At 31.9% G+C, this 22,637-nt stretch overlaps 1 long non-coding RNA gene across 1 annotated transcript; it reads left to right on the top strand.

Moving 5' to 3' along the window:
* Positions 1-11,746: 11,746 nt before the first annotated feature.
* On the top strand, positions 11,747-21,505 carry LOC143049116 (uncharacterized). Its single transcript, XR_012970070.1, has 3 exons — positions 11,747-11,857; positions 13,288-13,414; positions 21,395-21,505. It is a non-coding gene; the product is annotated as an uncharacterized LOC143049116 (long non-coding RNA).
* Positions 21,506-22,637: the final 1,132 nt, after the last annotated feature.

Below are 22,637 nucleotides of genomic sequence, written 5' to 3'. Positions count from 1 at the left end.
CCAATGAATTAAAACTTCTTCCCAAAGTTATGTCAAAACTTGTTCAAGAAAACAAGGAATTATACTAAATTTTTGATTTTCTGGCAGTGTACCTCTCTGGAACATGCTCAATAACCGTATATATATGTAGCTAGATCAAAGAAATCAGGAAAAAATCAGAAGGAATTGATGGAAATTCATCAAAGATGAATATGAATACATATTTATTTAAAATTATTAATTTCATTTCATTCATGATTATTTAATATAATAAAATAAACTACACACAAAATATTGTTTCACATCGGCCTCTAAGTAAGTATTTTACTACTATCATTTTCAGAGCTTTTAACGAGTTCCTTAAATATATTCATTCTGTTTTTGAGTGTTAAACATTTTTAAGATGTTTACGAAACGTGTTTTACATGTTTTAGTGGTCCTTTTGATTCGCTTGACAGTGTTGACTTTTCCACTTATTACACTACACTTTCATATCGACAACAGTGGTTTTTTTTTCTAATTGAATAGTCGTTCGATAACTTTATTGCACATTATTTGCTACAACTCATACATGTCATATTGAGTCTTTTTCTCAAAAGAGAAAGGTTACTGTGCTAGATATTGCTACTGGAAATGTCATGACATAAGTACAGCCATGAATGTATTCTTTAACGTTTTTGTACGTTTTAGCAAGAATGGTCATCGACATATTGTATATACACCTTTTGGTACCGATTTCACCCCTTTTTCGGTAAATAATCAAGAATTCTCTAAATATACTGCCTAAAATCACCCACAGCAAACTACTTTATATACATCGAATATTAACAGCGTTAAGTGTGTTTTCCTAATTTAAACATTTCCTACACAAAAATGAATGACAAAGGGATGATATTATATAGATATAAGAAGATGTGGTCTGAGTGCCAATGAACTATAAAGGATCCAAAAAAATACTAGTGTAAAACCATTCTAGTGTACATTTTTCTTTTGTTGACAATGATGTTCCTCTGACACCATTTCACGGTTTATTTTATTCCGATTCGTTCGTTTTGCAAGTTTGGGATTCCAATGAATGTAATATATGTTTTACTTTATAAATTTGAGAATGAAAATGGGGAATGTGTCAAAGAGACAACAACCCTACCATAGAACAGACAACAGCAAAAGGTCACCAACAGGTCTTTACTTGTACATATTAGGTCAGAGATTTCGTTACCACAAATTACTTAAAAACTTTAATAATTTCTTCCCTTAATACAAGTCTTTTTCTGCTTTGTATAAATCTGATAAGTCAATCCTTTTCATCTGATGATGACTGTTGTTGGTTTATGTCTGTCATATTTGTTTTTGTTAATTGATTTGTTATATATTAGACCGTTTGATTTCTCAATTAAATTATTTCATATTTTTCACGTCGAGTCCTTTTATAGCCGACTATACTGTATGAGTTTTTTCCTTATTATTGAAGGCCGTACGTTAGCCTATAATCGACTACATTCACATCACTTGAAGTTTGATGGATTATTGACTCATTGGTAGTAATACCTTATCTTCTTTATCTTAATAGTAAACGATTCACTTAGAACCAAATAACTTGCATTGTTTGTTTTATTATTTTTAATTGATACTATGGAATTGTTTTAGATAATAAACCAGATTTATATTGCATATATATATGTACATAGATTAGGTCAGGAATAATCTGACTATACATAAATAAAAGAAGTTTACCTTGTAAAATCCAAAAAGCTATCCATGTGTTTTGCATACAATAAGTTTTCATATTTGTTTACCATTTAGTACGCTAGTTATCTGTAAAGTATTGTTCCAACTGGCTTATTATAATGGGAGAATATTGAATGTTAAAAGTCGAAGCTATATATATCGGCGATTTGGTGTCACGATATCTTAGTAGCATGGGTTTGAATCCCAGCGAGGGAAGAACAAAAAAATTGCGAAAGCAAATTTACAGATTTCGCAAATTTTAGATCTAACATTGTTGGGTTGATGTTTAGACGAGTTGTATATATATATATATATATATATATATATATATATATATATATATATATATATATATATATATATATATATATATTTTCAGTAGACATTACCAAAATGTGAAACTTCAATCAATCTGGGCAATAGGAGGATCTTGTTGCTCATTCTGTATATTGTTATTTTGTTCGTTGACTAGTAGTTTATTACATTGTGTTTCCGTGTCATCATATTCTTAACAGATTTTATTAGATAAAAGCTGTTTTTTTAGATTGTTATATTTGTATCATGTCCCTTTTATTTTTAGTTTGTGCCTGTATCTGATAAATCACGGGGAACTAAAAATTTCAGAATCCTTCAGAGCTATAAAGTCATCTCTGTAATTCAATTTTCTATGTGCTACTGAGACAGATGATTTTAAACAAGTTTCTATGACACATGAAAAAAAATCATAATTGTCATAGTCAACTGTGTTTTAATCTTGAGTAATACATTTTCATCGAAAAGACATTTGATTTTCTTTTAGCAATGTGTACGTTATTTGTGCGTTCGATCAGAATATTTATGATATAAGTAGTGCATTTGCATGAGCTTTATGTTGTGAATTTATGAATGTTTGTATATATGAAATGATAACCAAAGAACGATAAAAAAAAACATGCTTTATCACTAGAGTAAGTCTGAATGTGATGCTGATTCCTTTTAGGTGTTACATTAAAATGGTAGTTCAACAAATCAGAAAACGAAAAGCTTAGAAATTGAACGACACAACAAACCGCATTATCAACATTCAACTACTTTGAAATTTTAAGCTTACATTTTTTTTTATGAAAATTACAAACACAGTATTTAACGATACTCACCAGCTATGTATACTATTTTTTATTACATAATTGCATTTCAAAAATATAGGATATGGATACTTCCTGGTAATTTTCATTCAATAGCATTATGCTTTATTAGGCCATTTCCTTCAGTTCATTTCCTTTTATCAAATCATAGTGATAATAAATGATTAATTGATTAAACGTAACACTATAAGGATTATATAATTATACCATTATATTTTGGTTCACTATATTAACATGATTTAAAACTGACCAAAAATGGTGTAAAAAAAGTTTTCGAAATACGTGTATAAAAATAAGATTTTTTTCATTTTGACACTACTACTAAATAAAACCTCAATTAAAGAATAACAATCTTCACACCGTCATTTGTGATAAATGTGAGACTTTTTATTTCTGTTGTTAAAGTTTCTATCCTTTCCTTAATCATGACTTTTCGTTTGCTATAGGAAGATGTGGTATAAGTGCCAGTGAGACAACTTTCCATTGAAGTAACAATCATGAATGTAAACTATTATAGTTCAAGGTACGGCCTTAAACACGGAGCATTGGCTCACACCGAACAGCAAGCTATAATGGGCCCAACAAATTACTAGTTTAAAACCATTCAATCGGGAAAACCAACGGTCTAATCTATACAAAGACAAGAAACCAGAAATATTTATGAACCACATAAACAGACGACAACCACTGAAAATCAGATTCCTGACTTAGTGCAGGTGCAAACAATTGCAGCGGGATTAGATATTTTAATGGTTTCTCACTTTTCTGAAACAATAGTATAACATCACAACGTAGAAAGACACACACTAAAATATCAATTGGAAGGCTTTACTCAATAATTTGTACATATTTGGCTTTCAAATGTTTAGTTTTTTTTTTCATTTCTGATCAAAGTTAACATCAAAAGCAGCGTTGGAAATTTCTCAGTTTGTTCGGCCTACATAATAACAAACTTCCGGGTGTTTGTGTTGGGTGGAGATGGATTGTCCTGGTAAAACATTGTCCGATATATACGTTAGTGATACATCTTTATTCATCCCGATAGGAAGTGTATATGAATGCCACTCTAACCTCGAAGCTTTCTAGGGGTTCTTCGGATAACGGAGGTATTTACCAGTACGTACATACATACATGTGTCGGCATTGCATGCATGGTGTCTCGTATTACAAGAGAGGAAATATTCCGAATACAACAGGACATCGAGATATTTACAAATGTATAAAAATATGTGTGTTACGGTGAATTTGTAGCATTAGTTATTTTGGTATAATCCCTGAAATTTTCAGGGATTATGTATAATCACTAGTAACTTTAGTGATTTATGTAATACAATGCAAAATGTCTCCATAGCCACAAACTTACCAAATAGCCTCTGATATATCTCGTTCGTTAATAATCCCACAAATACGCCAACTCTTGTCACCTGGTAACTATCTGAGATCTTATACTGAACTGGGTAGTTGACAATGGCTTATACCGGTAATCGGGCTACGCGGTATGTCTAACTACCGTAATGTCTTCATAGTAATGTCACGCCAATTATACTAAATTACACAACACTTCCCCAACTTTGAAAGAAGTGAGTTTACTTTCTATTCGAATATTACCTATCCGTTTGTAATCCAACCCGGCTGTTCGCACCACGGGGAAACAAATAAATCTCTAAATATATATATAAATATATTCCACGTTATAATTGCAAATTCACATTTATTTATGTCTTCATAAACTATATGTTGACTCTGTTCTAGCGTAGCGGAGGGGAGCTTTTATTAAGATTAATTATCATTCCTTGATAAATGATGACTGTTCTATATAGTACACAATATCCTTAATTATATCTCAGAACCATATCTTTGTTCTCACTGACGAGTACCTGGCTCTTGCAGGCTAATTTTTGAATAAAATTACTGTATGAGTTGTCCGTAATACATCTGTTTGTCCTATCTATATAAACTCGTCGCATTCTCCATTGTTATTGCAAACATTTAAGCCACCGGCTAGCTCCTAAACCCTGCCAAAATCATGGAAGCTTGTCCAATTCTTTGTGGATTATTTATCCGTGTGTTTGACGGAGTTGTACAGTACGATGAATCAGTTTCAATTAATAGACGATGATTTGGGACTTTCCTGGCGATCTGTGTCTGATCCTCATGAAAGTTCTTTATCTTAAGTGAAACACGAAAATATGTGGTAGGGAATACTAGACGCCAAGTGTCCATTTGCGTTGTATTTCCATGAAAACAGTGAAGATACATTTTCTGTTCATGTTCACTCCTGCTTTGCAATATCTCCAAAGCCCTGGTGTAGACTGATTCAAACATAGTTTCCGCGGACTGACTACAGCAATGTAAAATGACTGGTTTGTTTTATTTGTTAATCGTTCTGTCCAATCCGATTTCACCTACACAGATAGAAGCATGTCAAATAATGCCTCCAGCATCGCCATAAATTGATTGTTGTTGAAATATAGTACAGCTTTCGGATGTACTCCTATAACTTTATTTTCATTTTGGGTTGTCCGGCAAAAACCTGCAGATATGTATCCGGATCATAATATATAATTACCCCTCCGACAACATGGACTACCTCAACAGAAATCTCTGGTACAGACACTGCCAACTGTAAGTAAAATATTGACTATGTCTAAGTGAAAATGGCTATTGAACGCTTGTGATTTTTTTTTTTGAACAGTTTCATTATTATTCCATTCATGTGTACTTGCTTGTGTCACTATCAGATTAGTCCTTCTGAGTTTGCTGACTTTCTCCTCTGAATTTACCGAATTATGCCTCTTTCTGTAAAATTCTGTTTAAAATTTCCCTAGCTTGAGCATTTTTTTCAGCAGGCGGGCTCTGTAAACTGCGAAAAGTGTCTACCACAGTTAACACTGTGGTTGGATCTGAAATCACTTCACGGCCCTGCCCGATTGAATAAGCATCTGTCGTCCCTCGGTTGGGCGACTACTCTTGTAAGATTTTGGAAGTGGTGTGTTGACTTTCGGCATAGATCGGCCTTCTTTTTAACTGGCGATTTTTGTCTTTAAGGCAACACATAACTTGTCAAAATTATGCGAAACTCTGCCCGTCTACTGACGAGTTGACCAGATACATCGATCGTGTGACTATCCTCCGCTGGTGGATACCAGTTCATGACGGCTGTCAGCTGGTTACGCATCTGATCCTGGTACCTTTGCATCATCATGCAATTGTATGGCAGAACATTAAGGGTACTGTTGACATACATAAACACATCATATACGGTCATATCCAGAAATCAACGCCACTTTGCTTATTTGAATATTATACTAAAGAAATCGGATACGGGTCACGGAAATTACATTAAAATGATAGGAAATTTTGAAAAAATGTGTGTTTTAATTTTAATTTAAGTGATAGACAGGTTGCCGGGGCAGAAAATGAATATACACAACAATATACACCATTTAAACGAAACATAGTGACTGTTGTTGCAAAAATACAGGTTCCTGAGCTATTTTAAAAATCGAAGCGAGAGGCTTTTAATATTGCAGTGTAAAATACAAGCTAAAATGGCTGAAACGTCAAATTTGCAGACTTCGTGTTGAAAATTGGCTACTAAGGTCATTACAAAAACAGGTTGCCGGGGTGAAATTTGAAACTTGAATTTCCAAACAATAAGCAAGTCCAAACCTTGTATGTGTAGTCGTTGAACTCTAGGTTCCCACGTAAAGTTAAAATGTCACTATTTCAAGAAGAATAAACTCGCGAAAGCACGAAAAATTCACTAAATTCGCGTTCATTGTTTTGATTTTGACCACCTGACAACTTTACGGAAATATCAAAGTGATTGTAAATATTAAAGGACTCTGTGACGGGCAACTTATAATATCCGTGTTTTAAAGATTTTAATGATTTTAATGATATCAAGCCAGTCCAGTTCAAACTACTATCACGTGGTACAATTCTCATTTACATATTATGAATATTAATTAGCAAAACCACTACTAATTTCTGGCTATGTCGCACGTTGGCCTACAATCCACGTAGCCAATGTCTGGATGGCTGATCCCCTTAACTTCTGAAAGGCTGGATCCTTTTCAAATTCTTCAAACGGGCGATTCCTAAACTTGTAAGGCAGGTGGTGTTGCCAACAGTGATGTTTTAACTTCTTAGAGGATTGTACACAAGTCAGAATTGGGCATATTTATGGCAAGCCGTTCTCGTCAAAACTATGTTTAAACCATTTTTCGAAAAATTTACACACTGAGAATTTAAAAAAAACACACTGAGATTAAAAAACTTAAAAACACACACTGAAAATTAAAAATTACACACTGAGATTTCATAAAGACGCACTGAGATTACAAAAAATGAAAAACACACACTGAGAATTGAAAATAACACACTGAGATGAAATAAACTGAAAAAACACACAGTGAGAATTGAAAATTACACACTGAGATTTCAAAAATACACACTGAGATTTGTATGCATATTACTTATGAATATTCATGAGATGAATAATTCAACAGATTAATATCTTGGTCAACCAAACTCTTGTCACATAAAAATATCATTCGGAACACCTCGCGTTACTTTCGTATCTCCTCGTCGGTGTCATTTCCTGTCAAAAATTTTCCAGGAGGTGAAAAATATATACAGATGCATTAGAACTCTCGAGTTTCCTTATTATGTCGATCAACGATACAGAAGATTTAGGGGAATTCTTCACATCTTTATTGAATGTTTTTGAAAATACTAATCGTAACTTAAACAGACCTTGGACAGCTCACGACATAACCTTAATCGAAAACATCAGTCGTCGACTAGAAAGTTGTTTAGAGATATTAAATGTTATGCTTTCTGTGCTTGATCCGGGGTCAGATTTAAATCTAACTATTGAAACCCTATACTCAACTGGACATGATCTTTTTGGACAAGCAACACAAATACTACATACTTTGAATATTGAAGAGGGGGTTAATCATGTTAATGATGAGGGCGAAGACGCTTTGCTGTTTGAAGAAACATCCACAGGACGACCAAAGTACAATTTAAATCAATCAATTATGTATTAATATGAAAGTGGGATGTCATGGAGCAGAATGGCAAGGTTACACAATATTTCTAAATCATTCTTAAGCTACATGTACATGTCCATGTACCTCATTTTATCATTTTAAATAATATTAACATGATAAAGGGGGTCTGATCCCGCTTATTGTTTTGTCAGATTCCTGTATACCCGCTTATCATTGTAGAAATAATGCTTGTAATTTCACGTGTCCCGCCCAACTTCATTTTACGCTTAATAATTTGACTGTCACGCTTACAAAAAATCGTCCAATCCCGCATCACGCTTAGACCCCAATGAGACCTACATGTACATTTTTTACTATATAAGCAGTATAAAAATAACATATGCTGCTCCTATATACTATAACAAAGCAATAGTGGTGTGCACTTTAATAATTTCATTCAAACTGGTGATGAACCAGCTAAGCACCCACCTTTTTTGCATCAGTTGTAATCCCAAATAAAAAAATGACATGGCAGTACATGTATATATATAATTAATCCCTTACTATGTCGGTTACAAGCTATTTAGACCTTATGTTAAACTGTTTTATAATCATGCTGACTCAAAATAAATAAAGTTTATGTATTTATTTATTTACCAAAAAATAGGCTACTTGCAAACATTTGCTGCAAAATGCTTATGGAGGCTCGCGGATATAAGAATTTCAGAAAAAAATTAACATTAATTTTTCATTACAAATTTTATTTATTACCTTTAGTAGTTGTTACTTTATCATATGGTACAAAAATCATTCCAAAAAATCAATTTGTTGTGGCCCCAGGTGACGTTTAAAACTTGGATATTATTGAAAAAGCTCCAAATTATCTCCCTTTGGTGCAAAACTGCCATTTTTTTACATTGAAATTGAAATATTTTTTTAACTCATCGGTGACCTATATTTTTTATTGTTGTTTTCGAATAAGCTGTACACAAGGTAAATAATTGTAAAATTTAAGCGATTTCTGTAATTTAGTTCTTTTTTTATTCCGATATTACCGCTTTTTCTCCTATTAGTTCAACAGAAAAAATGGACATTAACAAAAATGTATGCTTCTTTCGAAGGCGGATTGTGAGCGTAAATGAAAGGTGACCCCATATTTTTATTTCATTTTTCTATTTACATGATTTAGTATAAGATAAAGTTCATTTATAGAAAAATATAGAGAAATCCTATATTAAATAAAAAAAAAATGATTTAGACCCGCGAGCCCCGTTATGTTTGCAGGAATATTGCTGCTAGCTGCAAACATTAGTTTCATAGGATTTATCAGTTTGTTAGTTTTAAAATGCAATGAAGTACAAAAAAAAACAAATACAATGTATGATGAAAGTATAACAAACACCAAGTACAATGTACATTGTACCAAAATACAGGCTCCTGACTTTTGACCAGAGATGGGTCCGATTACTATCAATGTAATTGATTAAATTACAATTACTTTCTCATTTGTACGATTAAATTAAATTAATGATTACTTCATTTCTGAAAGTGTCTGATTAAATTAATGATTACATTGGCAAAGTAATCATGATTACATCTGATTACAATGAATTAAAAAAAACAAAAACATTTTGAATGATGAGTTCTTTTTAGAAAGAATTTTGTTTTATATATTTAAAAATGATAACTTCAAACTTTATCTATTTAATAAACCACAAAAGTTCAATACAGACATACATAAACAGTGTGTCACCCATTACACTTTATCATCATTGATCTCTGAATCATTTTGACTTCAATTGAATATGGCTTTATAAAGAGTTTGCTGTTTGTCTTCTGACCTCTTCCAGACTTTATATGTATTTCAAGGTGCAGTTTTTTGGAAGTTAAAATATGGATGTTAACAGATAAAAATTATGAAAAAAATTAATAGAATTGTTTAAACAAACTGTAAACAAAATACAAGTCAATGCAATCTACATGTCCAGTCCAAGTACATACACAAATTTGCTTATATTAAACAAGATATTTGTCCAACTTTTAATTTAGTTTGTGCTAATTAGATAAATTTTCACATGTCTGATTAATATTTTATCATATATATATATATATATTGTCCTACAGCTATACTCAATTGGAAATTGCAATAAAAACAAACCTTAATTGGTTTCCTACCTGTCAATTCAAAGTTTACAATAATCACAATATTAACAAAAGATTATAATTCAGGGTTAAAGAAAAATATAGTATTGCTTAAAGTTTTTTTTTATCAAATATATGATATTCATGTATATGTACATCTTTAAATTGTGAATATATGTACAATATCTTTTACTAAGGCCTTCTTAGGCTAATGATGACTTTTTTAATATTGTAACAGTTTATTTTTTACTGAAGTATACAAATCAATTAACATGCTTGATAAAGTAAACCAAACTATCTTAACTTGTTAAATATCTATTAAATAAGAATAACAAAAAGGTTCATTTATTGACCAGAAACACAGTTCAAGATTTTTTTCATTGTAATCAGAATGTAATCAAAATGTAATCAGGATTACAGGGCATTTTGAAAAGTAATTGATTAAATTAAATTACATGTAATCAGATTTTTGGCTGATTAATGATTACAATGATTACTTGAAAAATTGTAATCAATTACAGCTGATTGACGATTACAATTACAATTACCCCAAGTCTGCTTTTGACAGGCACATAGACATGAATGTGGTGGAGTTAATCATGTATGCCAACGCCTAAGCCCTTCTCCCTTTTCCTTGACTGGGGACAATGGTCCATCAGCATGCAATACTAAAGCCTTATAGCCTGAGATTGCTCTGGTGGTATTTATAGCACTAATAGATTGCTTTTTTGTCCCCCGTGACGCATTGCGGGGGATATAGAAATGCCGGGCGTCCGTCCTTCCAGTCTTGTTAGCGCTCTCACATGTACAGTTCGTACCAGATTTTAATGAAAGTTATATCATAGGTTTATATCAGCAATGTCTTGGACGAGTTTGATCATCAGTGTCGATCAATTATTTTTAAAAGAGTTATGCACCTTGGAATTATTAACTATATGGAAAATTGCATCGTTAGCCTTCTCATGCATGTGTACAATTTTTGCCAAATTTTTATGAAACTTATATCACAGATTTATATCAGTAATATCTTGGAGGAGTTTGAAAATCAGTGTCTATCAATCATTTTTAAAAGAATTATGCACCTTGGAAACATTAACTATATGGAAAATTGCACCATTAGCGCTCTCATGTGTACAATTCTTTCCAGAATTTTATGAAACTTATAACATAGGTTTATATCAGCAACATTCATGACTTTGACGTGTTTGAAAATCAGTGTCGATCAATTATTTTTAAAAGAGTTATGCCCCTTGGAAATAATGATTATATGGAAAATTGCATTGCTAGCGCTCTCATGTGTACAATTCTTGCTAGAATTTTATGAAACTTATATCATAGGTTTATATCAGCAATGTCTTTGACATTTTCAAAAATAAGTGCTGTTCAAGTATTTTTAACTAGTTATGCCCCTTGGAAAAATTTATTATAACGGAAATCACATTGCATTTGCTCTAAATGCTTCATTTCTCTAATCATGCTAATTAAGATATTTATAAATTGTTATTAAGAACCAAAAAAAGACTGTTTTGTTTAGTTATTGGCCTTGGATAGATAAAATATGTGCAACGTGGGGGACATTGGAACTCTGTTTTTTTTTTTATTTTATTCATCCCTAGAGAGTCTTTCAATTATCGATGAAATAGGGACAAAATGCATAATTTTGTTTTATTATAATATACCAACCTGAATATTATTACAGTTGTCTCCAAGTCTCATTGTCTACTATCAGAAGAAGGAGAGATGAGCTTGGTTTAGACCCCTCTAATATGAATAGATTTTCAAGAATCAGCAACAATGACTTGGACCAAGAAATTATCACAGCACTCCAATTCACACCTAATGCCGGAGAATCCTTTATACAAGGCAGTTTTAGGGGAAGAGGTAATAAGAATAATTGTATATATATAATTTTAAATCTACATGTATTTGAATTGAACTGATATATATGGTATATAATTGTATAATAGTAATCAGTAGTTACAGATCAAGTTTGAGTTTCATTCTAGTTGATCCAATTTTTGACCTTATTACAACCATTGCACTTAGAAAATTTTATGCACTTTGTGGCATCAGGTGAGCGATTACAGACTCTTTTGAGCCTCTGGTTAACCTCACATGACCCAAAGGGTTATATGAGCTATTGCCATCACTTTGTTTCTGTCGTCCGTTTGTTAACTTTTTACATTTTAATATTCTCGTCTTCAATTCCACTGCAAAGTTGGCATGAATCATCCATAGGATTATATCTGATGACCTTGACCTTCAACCAACATGGCAACTGTTACTACATGTATATTAAAATAAAACATAGGTGTAAAATGCATATATTAGGCTTATTTTAACTATAATTCAATGAAAAATCTTTTCTGAAACCACTGGACCAATTGGATTAAGTGATTCTTGACCCAGATAAACAGGTGAGAGGTCTTGGCTCCTCTTATGGAATACTGGATCAGCCTCTTTTGTGCCATCAACTTATGTCAAGAGCAGAACATTGGGATTGCATTGGTTATAAAAATTCTGAAACATTAAAACAACATGGGTAAAAGCTCAATACATTTAGATTCCACAATCTGGCATCAAAAGTATGGACAGCCATCATGCCTCCTATATATACATGTATATACCCTGAGTGTTACCATACTATTTTCTGATATATATACCATTTACATATATGTTTAGCGATCAAACCAAGAATTTTACTCATGTACCCATAATCCTAGAATACATGAATCAAGGGAGTGTTGCCTATGCATATCTTCTAATCAGTTTTATTAACTGTATTAAAACAATTTCAAAAGAAAATAGTCTTAAAGTCAATTGATTGTCCAGTAATTTTTGGTAGATGATGAAATATACATGATATATGAGGAATATTTCAGTAAACAAAATTTAGCAAGAAAAAAATATATTTCTAGCCATTATTGTATGGTTCCCACATATATAAACTGGATGTCCCAGGTCTTCCAGCTGATACATGTACATGTACAATGTATGTTTTCACTAGCCTTGTTTTCACTAGCCTGAAAATGGAAGCTACTACACAAATGTAGATCAGCATGACAGACCACATTGGGACATCAGTAGCTCTGGACTCTTTGATCCTATTTGTGAACTAGACCACATTGGGGATCAGTATCCCGAGGCATCAGGGTACAAACTCTAGTTCAATACCGTATACTTTATTCCACAAAACACTGATTCAAGAACAATGTATAGTATTGTTACCAAGTATGGTACATTTAGAAGTGTAAACTGTGTTAAATGTATAGTATGTAAATGTCAGTAATAACAATGAATTTTGTTTATAGGAATTAGAATACAACGATGGCGATTAAGAGAAAGACTTAATGTAATTGACCCTGTTGGTAGAGCACTAAGAAAAAGAAGAGCAATTCAAAGACGTGTATACAATGTAGAAGGAATAAATCATCTCTGGTTAGTGAAATGTTTTAAAATGTAAATGTTAAATACTGATCAACAAGAAAATTTTTTTCAGGATGACCACTTTAAAAAAAACCAAGTCACAGTGACCTATTTTTAAAAATCAGGTCACAGTGACCTATTTTTGTATCTTTTCCACATTTTAAATAAGTGTGATTCATACCTGTCAACTCACCAGATATCTGCTGGTCACACTTTGGAATTTCACCAGTGACCATCTGTTGGGTTATAAGTAAACTGATTTTCACAATATTACCCCCATTTACAATTGTTCATTAGTGATTTTAGATGCTATCTTTCCATTTCTGTTTGTCAATACTGAACATATTTTCATCTGCAAGTAAAAGTCTCTAATAATGAGATCACTATTTTGTCACACATTATGACATGGTCATGACCAGAAATTTTTGACATTCAGGGTTTGACAGGTATGGTGATTTTAGAAAGTTCATTTGTGATATGTGTGATCCTTGAGTAACTTAATTGTTTACATTATCAGGAATAGGGAATTAAGGTCTTTAGGGACCGGTCAATATTTATTGGGGGTTGGGACCGGTGCAATTCATATTTCTCCCTTAGAAAAAGTTTCTGTCCTACCCTCTGAATATACCAAAAAAAGTTTCTATCCTATATGAAAAATCTACTAAATAAGTATATGTCCTACCTAATCTATGAATAAATCAAACAGACTTTAACTTCATTTTTATCAGATTAACACAGATCAAATATAGTAGTCTTGAAATTTGTCTGGAAATTTTAACGAATCTACTCCTTGAAGAAGGCAAATAAGGGACCGTTCAATATTTACCAGATGGATGGGCCGGTGCATTCTTAATATTGTTTCATTAAAAAAGTTAATGCTCATCCTTTAAATTCTGAAAAAAAGAACTTGCCCATCTAAAAAATTCTGAAAAAAAAGAACTTGCCCATCTAAACAATTCTGAAAAAAAGAACTTGCCCATCTAAAAAAATCTATAAAAAAGTCCTTGTCCCTCTAAAATTATAAGACAATCAAAAATGATTTAGGTTCTTATTCTATTTTAAAGTTTTTAAATTTTTATGTCTTGAAATCGAAGAAAAGACTTTGGTGTTAATACCAGAGACATGCATGTATTTATATGTCTCTGTTAATACAAAATTTAAAATCTGCTAGTTAATTCCATATATATATATATATGTATATATTCATGTGTGTATCAGAACCATACATTTTATTGTTTTTTAAAACCAGTATGAATATAAATGTACAGATTTGATTTTATCATATTATCATTTGCTGAATTAATAATTATTGTCCTAATAACAGCTAGAGCATGTTTATAGTTCAAATACCAATGTCCCTTTATCTATTCTACTTTTCAAAAAAGAAATTATGGTCTTCTTAAGCAAATATAGGCAGACATGTTTTTGACTTTGATGCAGCCTTGTTCGCCTATTAATTAATTCCATAAATTTGACAGCTAAACACCAAACTATCAAACAACATTACATTCTGTAAGATCAACATATAAATGAGATAGCTGTACAGTTATATGAAAATCTAAGTTGATTTGAAAAAGTTATAAATTTTTTTAAAGGTGACCATTTGAATTTAGTTTAAACTTTAAATTGTAGCTTTTTTAACCTATTAAATTAAATCCATAAAAATGAAAGCAAAAAAAAAAAAAACCAAAGTAATAAATAGCCTGACATTCAGTAAGACCAATATAAAAATGATATAGCAGTAGAGTTTTATGAAAATGGAAGTTGATTTGAAAAATTTATGAAAAAATTTAAAGATGACTATCTTGAAATAACCTAAAACTGAAAATTTGAGCTTTTTCTTAAATCCATAAGAATGACAGCAACACACCAAACTACCAAACAACTTGGCATTCTATAAGATCAATATATAAATGAAATAGCTGTTAAGTTTTATGAAAATCCATGTTGATTTGAAAAAGTTATAAAAATATTTAAAGATGACTATCTGAATTTAGCCGACACTGAAAATTTGTACTTTTTTTAACCTTTTTTCATTACTTGGCGTCCGTCGTCGTCGTTAACTTTTACAAAAATCTTCTCCTCTGAAACTACTGGGTCAAATTTAACCACACTTGGCCACAGTCATCAATAGGGTATCTAGTTTTAAAAATTTGTGCGTTGACCCGGCCAACCAAGATGGCCGCCATGGCTAAAAATAGAACATAGGGGTAAAATGTAGATTTTGGCTTATAACTTTTGTTTTGCAAGTCAAGATCTATCTGCCCTGAAATTTTCAGATGAATCGGACAACCGGTTGTTGGGTTGCTGCCCCTGAATTGGTATTTTTTAAGGAAATTTTGCTGTTTTTGGTTATTATTTTGAATATTATTATACGACTGCAAAATTTAAAAAATTTTTGGTCGTATATATTGGTATCACGTTGGCGTCTTCGTCGTCGTCGTCCGAATAAGCATTTTCTTGGTTTTCGCACTATAACTTTTGTTTAAGTAAATAGAAATCTATGAAATTTTGACACAAGGTTTATGACCACAAAAGGAAGGTTTGGATTGATTTTGGGAGTTTTAGTTCAAACAGTTTAGGAATTAAGGGCCAAAAAAGGGCCCAAATAAGCATTATTCTTGGTTTTCGCACAATAACTTTAGTATAAGTAAATAGAAATCAATGAAATTTAAACACAAGGTTTATGACCACAAAAGGAAGGTTGGGATTGATTTTGGGAGTTGAGGGCTAAACAGTTTAGGAATTAAGGGCCAAAAAGGGGCCCCAGTAAGCATAATTCTTGGTTTTCGCACCATAACTTTAGTATAAGTAAATAGAAATCTATGAAATTTAAACACAAGGTTTATGATCACTAAAGGAAGGTTGGGTTTAATTTTGGGAGTTTTGGTCCCAACAGTTTAGGAATAAGGGGCCCAAAGGGTCAAAAATTGAACTTTGTTTGATTTCATCAAAAATAAAATAATTGGGGTTCTTTGATATGCCGAATCTAACTGTGTATGTAGATTCTTAATTTTTGGTCCCGTTTTCAAATTGGTCTATATTAAGGTCCAAAGGGTCCAAAATTAAACTTAGTTTGATTTTAACAAAAATTGAATCCTTGCGGTTCTTTGATATGCTGAATCTAAAAATGTACTTAGATTTTTGATTATTGGCCCAGTTTTCAAGTTGGTCCAAATTGGGGTCCAAAATTGAACTTTGTTTGATTTCATCAAAAATTGAATAATTGGGGTTCTTTGATATGCCAAATCTAACTGTGTATGTAGATTCTTTAATTTTTAGTCCCGTTTTTAAATTGGTCTACATTAAAGTCCAAAGGGTCCAAAATTAAACTAAGTTTGATTTTAACAAAAATTGAATTCTTGGGCTTTTTTGATATGCTGAATCTAAACATGTACTTAGATTTTTGATTATGGGCCCAGTTTTTAAGTTGGTTCAAAACAGGATCCAAAATTATTATATTAAGTATTGTGCAATAGCAAGAAATTTTCAATTGCACAGTATTCAGCAATAGCAAGAAATCTCAATTGCACAGTATTGCGCAATAGCAAGAAATTTTCAATTACACAGTATTGTGCAATAGCAAGAAATCTACAATTGCACAGTATTGTGCAATAGCAAATATTTTCAATTGCACAGTATTGCGCAATAGCAAGAAATATCTAATTGCACAATATTGTGCAATAGCAAGAAATTTTCAATTGATTGGAGTTATCTTTCTTTGTCCAGAATAGTAGTTGAATCAACTTAAATCATTGTTTTATACAATAAACAATGTATATTCACTTTTACTACCAACTGATAAATTAAAACAATCTTTACCATTCAGTGATAACAAGCACCGTTTGTTACATTTTAATATTTTATGATGTATTTAAATGAGTAGTTATTGTTTCAAACTCCATTAGAAATTTGAATTGAGATCAGTTTTGGAAAAAGGGAAAGGGGCATGTGAAAAAAAAAATGGAGGGGGGGTTAAATTTTTCCCATTTCAGATTTCATAAATAAAAAGAAAATTTCTTCAAACATTTTTTTGAGAGGATTAATATTCGACAGCATAGTGAATTGCTCAAAGGCAAAAAAAATATTTTAAGTTCATTAGACCACATTCATTCTGTGTCCGAAACCTATTCTGTATCAACTATTTAATCACAATCCAAATTTAGAGCTGAATCTAGCTTGAATGTTGTGTCCATACTTGCCCCAAACGTTCAGGGTTCAACGTCTGCGGTCGTATAAAGCTGCGCCCTGCGGAGCATCTGGTTATAGATAGAGATAAACTGTAAACAGCAATAATGTTCAGCAAAGTAAGATCTACAAATAAGTCAACATGACTAAAATGGTCAATTGACCCCTTAAGGAGTTATTGCCCTTTATAGTCATTTTTTAATAATTTTCATAAATTTTGTAAATTTTTTGTAAATTTTAACAAAATATTTTCCTCTCTAACTAATGGGCCAAGTTCCTTATAAATAGAGATAATTGTAAGAAGCAAGAATGTTCAGTAAAGTAAGATCTACAAACATATCACCATCACCAAAACACAATTTTGTCATTAATCCATCTGTGTCCTTTGTTTAATATGCACATACATGTAGACCAAGGTGAGCAACACAGGCTCTTTAGAGCCTCTAGTTTTTAAATCCGTAAGAATGACAGCAATACACCAAACTACCAATCAACCTGGCATTCTGTAAGATCAATATATAAATGAAATAGCTGTAGAAATTTATGAAAATCCAAGTTGATTTAAACAAGTTATAAAAAAATTTAAAGATGACTATCTAGATTCAGCCTACACTTAAAATTCTAGCTTTTTTTCTTACCTATTAATTAAATCCATAATTTTTACAGCAATACACCAAACTATTAAACTAGTTGGTATTCTATAAAGTCAAAATAATTTGAAATATAGTCCAAAATTTCAGCTTTTTTATTCCTTAATTAAATCTTTAAAATGACTGAAATGAACCTGTTTTCTACAATCATACATATGCCATAAAAATATTGCTGTCCTATTAGTGCTGAAGACCAAATGACCAAATAACTAGAAGTCCTATCAAAAATAAAGTAAAAATAAATGTGTGTCCTTCTATTGACTATGTTTTGCACCAGTCCCAACCCACCAATAAATATTGACCGGTCCCTTACCGAATTACTTTTGACAAAATACAGATGGAGTTTGATAATGGGGTTGTGTGCCCTATTGTTTAAACCAGAGGCTCCCAATGAGCCTGTATTCGCTCATCTTGATTACAAGTGACCTCAACAAAAATTGAATCATTTTGGTCTTGGATGGAGGGTGGATCTATTGGACACAGTTTTTAAAGGAATTCATCTAAGGACCATCCAGGCCAACTTCATTTTCAATTGACTCAGTAGTTTCAGAGGAAAACATTTGTAAATGATTTTTTTGTCAAAATATGCCTACCAGTAATTCCCTTAACCAACAAAAAATTGGCAACAGATTTAACAGACCATTTTTGTCTCGCCTGTGACAAACTGCTTTCCCACACCGATGCCATAAAATTTTATTGAAAGACCTTTGACAAGGCAGGTGTCGGCTGACCTTGACCTCATTTTTATGGTTCATTAACTCTGTAAATTAAGGAAAAACTTGAGGTCAATTTTTTGTGTTTAAGTCAGTTTCTCAGTAAGTAGGCATGATAAGTCGACAGTATTTGGTATGTGAGAGCCTCTTGATCTGGTTATCTAGACATGCAGTCATGGAATGCCTTGCTTATGCTGAGAGTCATATTTTCACTAAATTTTAATGAATACATGAAGTATAACTTTATCTATAATAACTCAGTTTGCCCTGTGCTGGGCTATGCATCACAACAATGCAATCTAGAAGCAGGTGACTCCCCCACTCCCTTGCATTACAGTAAATAGGATAACCAAGATGGCCATCACTGCTGTACTTAATTTAAAAAATTTGTAAGGGTTCCACGGAACCCAGTGTCTCGCCTACTTTTGCTGTTAATCGCAGACTCAACAAAAATGAGGAAAAACATCAATAAAAAATTCCCTCTCGATACTGTCTTTTGATTGAAAGAAGCTTCCAAGTTTGGTAAAAAATCCAGGATAGTTTATGAATCTAATAAATGTTTTATAAACTTTAACTGCAGACTGTATGTAATGTTAACTGGAAGAAAAACTAAGTCCACTTATAAGTAAAATACGGAAAAAGTGATTTTTTTTTTTACAAAATTTACTTCTTAATAATATCTTATGATCAGAAACAAGCTTTTGTCTAAGTTTGGTAGAAATCCAGGATAGTTTAAGAACATTATAAAAATTTTAAAAACTTAAACCACAGAGTGAATGTTTTGTTTCTGGCAAAAAACTAAGTCCATTTATAAGTAAAATACGGAAAACTGGAAATTTATTTTAACAAAATTTTCTTCTTGATACTATCTTATGATCATAAACAAGCTTCTGTCCAAGCTTGGTACAAATCAAGGATAGTTTATGAATCTAATAAATGTTTTATAAACTTTAACTGCAGACTGTATGTAATGTTAACTGGAAGAAAAACTAAGTCCACTTATAAGTAAAATACGGAAAAAGTGATTTTTTTTTTACAAAATTTACTTCTGAATAATATCTTATGATCAGAAACAAGCTTTTGTCTAAGTTTGGTAGAAATCCAGGATAGTTTAAGAACATTATTAAAATTTTAAAAACTTTAACCACAGAGTGAATGTAATGTTTCCTCGCAGAAAAACTAAGTCCATTTATAAGTAAAATACGGAAAAAATGGAATTTTATTTTTGCAAAATTTACTTCTGGATACTTTCTTATGATCATAAACAAGCTTCTGTCCAAGTTTGGTAAAAATTCAGTATAGTTTAACAAAGTTATTAAAATTTCAAAAACTTTAACCACAGAGTGAATATTTGTGGACGCCGCCGCCGCCGACGACGACGACGGAATGTAGGATCGCTTAGTCTCGCTTTTTCGACTAAAGTCGAAGGCTCGACAAAAAGGTTGATAGTGGTATACCTCCTCCTCACATTTGAAAACTGTGTTGAACATGTACTGATTTAAGTGAAACTATAGCTACCAAGTCAAAATTTGAAAATGGTTTCTTGTTTGTATTCAGTTGAAAAATATAAGTAACCATTTTGAAAATTGGGTTTTCCACAGAACTCTTTACAGATCTCTTTGATTAGGAATAGTAATATAACAATATGAAATTTCCCTCAGTGTTGCTCTGAATAATATAAAAAAAATATTAAAATGACAAATTACAAAAAGTTGCAGAGTATGTAAGCAAACAAGATCTAAAAATATACCAAAACTTTGTAATAGATCAGATTAAGTATGCTTAAATAGTACACATTGAAGCCTGCCTCTGGGTGCGTGATTTTCTCGCAGTGTTTGAGACCCATTGGTGGCCTTGTGCTGTTTTCTGCTCTTTGGTCGGGTTGTTGACTCTTGGACACATTCCCCATTTCCATTCACAATTTTATTATTAAATATGTGCGCATGCAATTTGTGTGTAATTTTCAGTTTTCAGTGTGCAGTTTTCAATTCTCAGTGTTATTTACTGTTTATTTAATCTTAGTGTGTTTTTTTTAAATCTCAGTGTGTATATTCAATTCTCAGTGTGTGTTTTTTTAAATCAAAGTGTGTAAATTTTCTTAAAATGGTTTAAATATAGTTTTGATGAGAACGGCTTGCCATACTATATAGTAGACTTGTAGGTGAACATCTTAGTTTAAAAAAATATTGACCCCTTCTGATATTACCAAAACTTAATTAAAAAAAGTTGTCAAAATTGAATACACTTGCATTTCCTTTACTAAAATTTAAGGGTCACTGATGCTTTTTGGAACTTTATTTTATTGATTTAAAAGAAAAGTTCTTTATACAAAAACTAAACCTTCCACAATAAACAAAGGGTGAAACATATTTCACTAGAACAGGTACCTAAAGTGATTTTATTATATTACATGATTCATGAGATTTTCTTTTTCTTTTCAGGCATGTTGATACAAACCATAAGCTAATAGCTTGGCGATTTGTGTTTCATGGATGTATTGATGGGAAAAGTCGTCTCATTACATATCTGAATATAGCAGATAACAACAAAAAAGACACATCATTGACATTTTTCAGAATTGGTGTTAGTAAATATGGCTTGCCATCAAGAGTACGTGGAGACTGCGGAGTTGAAAACACAGATATTGCCAGATTTATGAACAATGAAAATGGAGATGGTAGGGGTAGTTTTATTACTGGTAGAAGTGTACATAATCAGAGGATAGAACGTTTGTGGTCCGACATTAACAGAACTGTAACAATGTATTATCAACACCTTTTCAGTCATATGGAAAATATTGAAGTATTGAACAGCAATATCGAGTTGCATTGGTATGCTTTACATTTTGTATATAGACCTAGAATTGAGAAATCTTGTGCTGAATTTGTTGTTCAGTGGAATAACCATTCACTACGAACTGAAAACAATATGTCACCAATGCAGATTTGGTATTCATTAGGTGGTTATTCTATGGGTGATAGAATGACAGAGGTTGTAGTAGATATACAACAATATGGAATTGATTGGGAAGCCCATCATGCAGCATTAAATCTCAACAACAATATAACAGTGCCAGAAAATTTGTTTACTTTATCGGATGAAGCCAGAATTTACCTTAATAATCAAGTGCAACCTTTAACAGATGATGGCAATCATGGCATTAATCATTTTGTGAATGTTGTTAGATATTTAGAGACCTTTTAAATTACAAGATGTATTTTGAACAGCATCCAGATTATTATTTGATGATAGTAAACAAGTAGATTTCTTTTTGTACTGTATTAATCTATTTTTACAAGTGTTAAAGGGCAATAACTCAACAAAAATACTCTAGTTAAATCCGAGAGCAGTATGACTATGTAAGTCCTAATATGGTAAAAAACAAGCATGCAAAGTTTCAAAGCCATCTTTTTATATGTTGTGTATTGGTTAATGGTAAGGTGTAACCTTACCTCGACCTCATTTCATGGTTCATTGGTCATTGACATCTAGTGTTGGCCTTGTGAATAATGGTATCCATCTTTCTGTCAGGTTGGTTTCATAACTACTGATTTACTCAATCCTTATGTACCAAATTCTGGTACTTACTTCATATGGTTGGGGCAAACACCTATTGTTTTTACAGTCAAAGTTTATTTTAGATACCCTAAATATTTGTTATGATGATATTTGGTATGATTTATA

The sequence above is a fragment of the Mytilus galloprovincialis genome, chromosome 10, assembly GCF_965363235.1.
Source record: "Mytilus galloprovincialis chromosome 10, xbMytGall1.hap1.1, whole genome shotgun sequence".
NCBI lineage: Eukaryota > Metazoa > Mollusca > Bivalvia > Mytilida > Mytilidae > Mytilus > Mytilus galloprovincialis.
The sequence above is the reverse complement of the archived record's forward strand: the minus strand, read 5'-3'. Positions and strand labels throughout refer to the sequence as shown.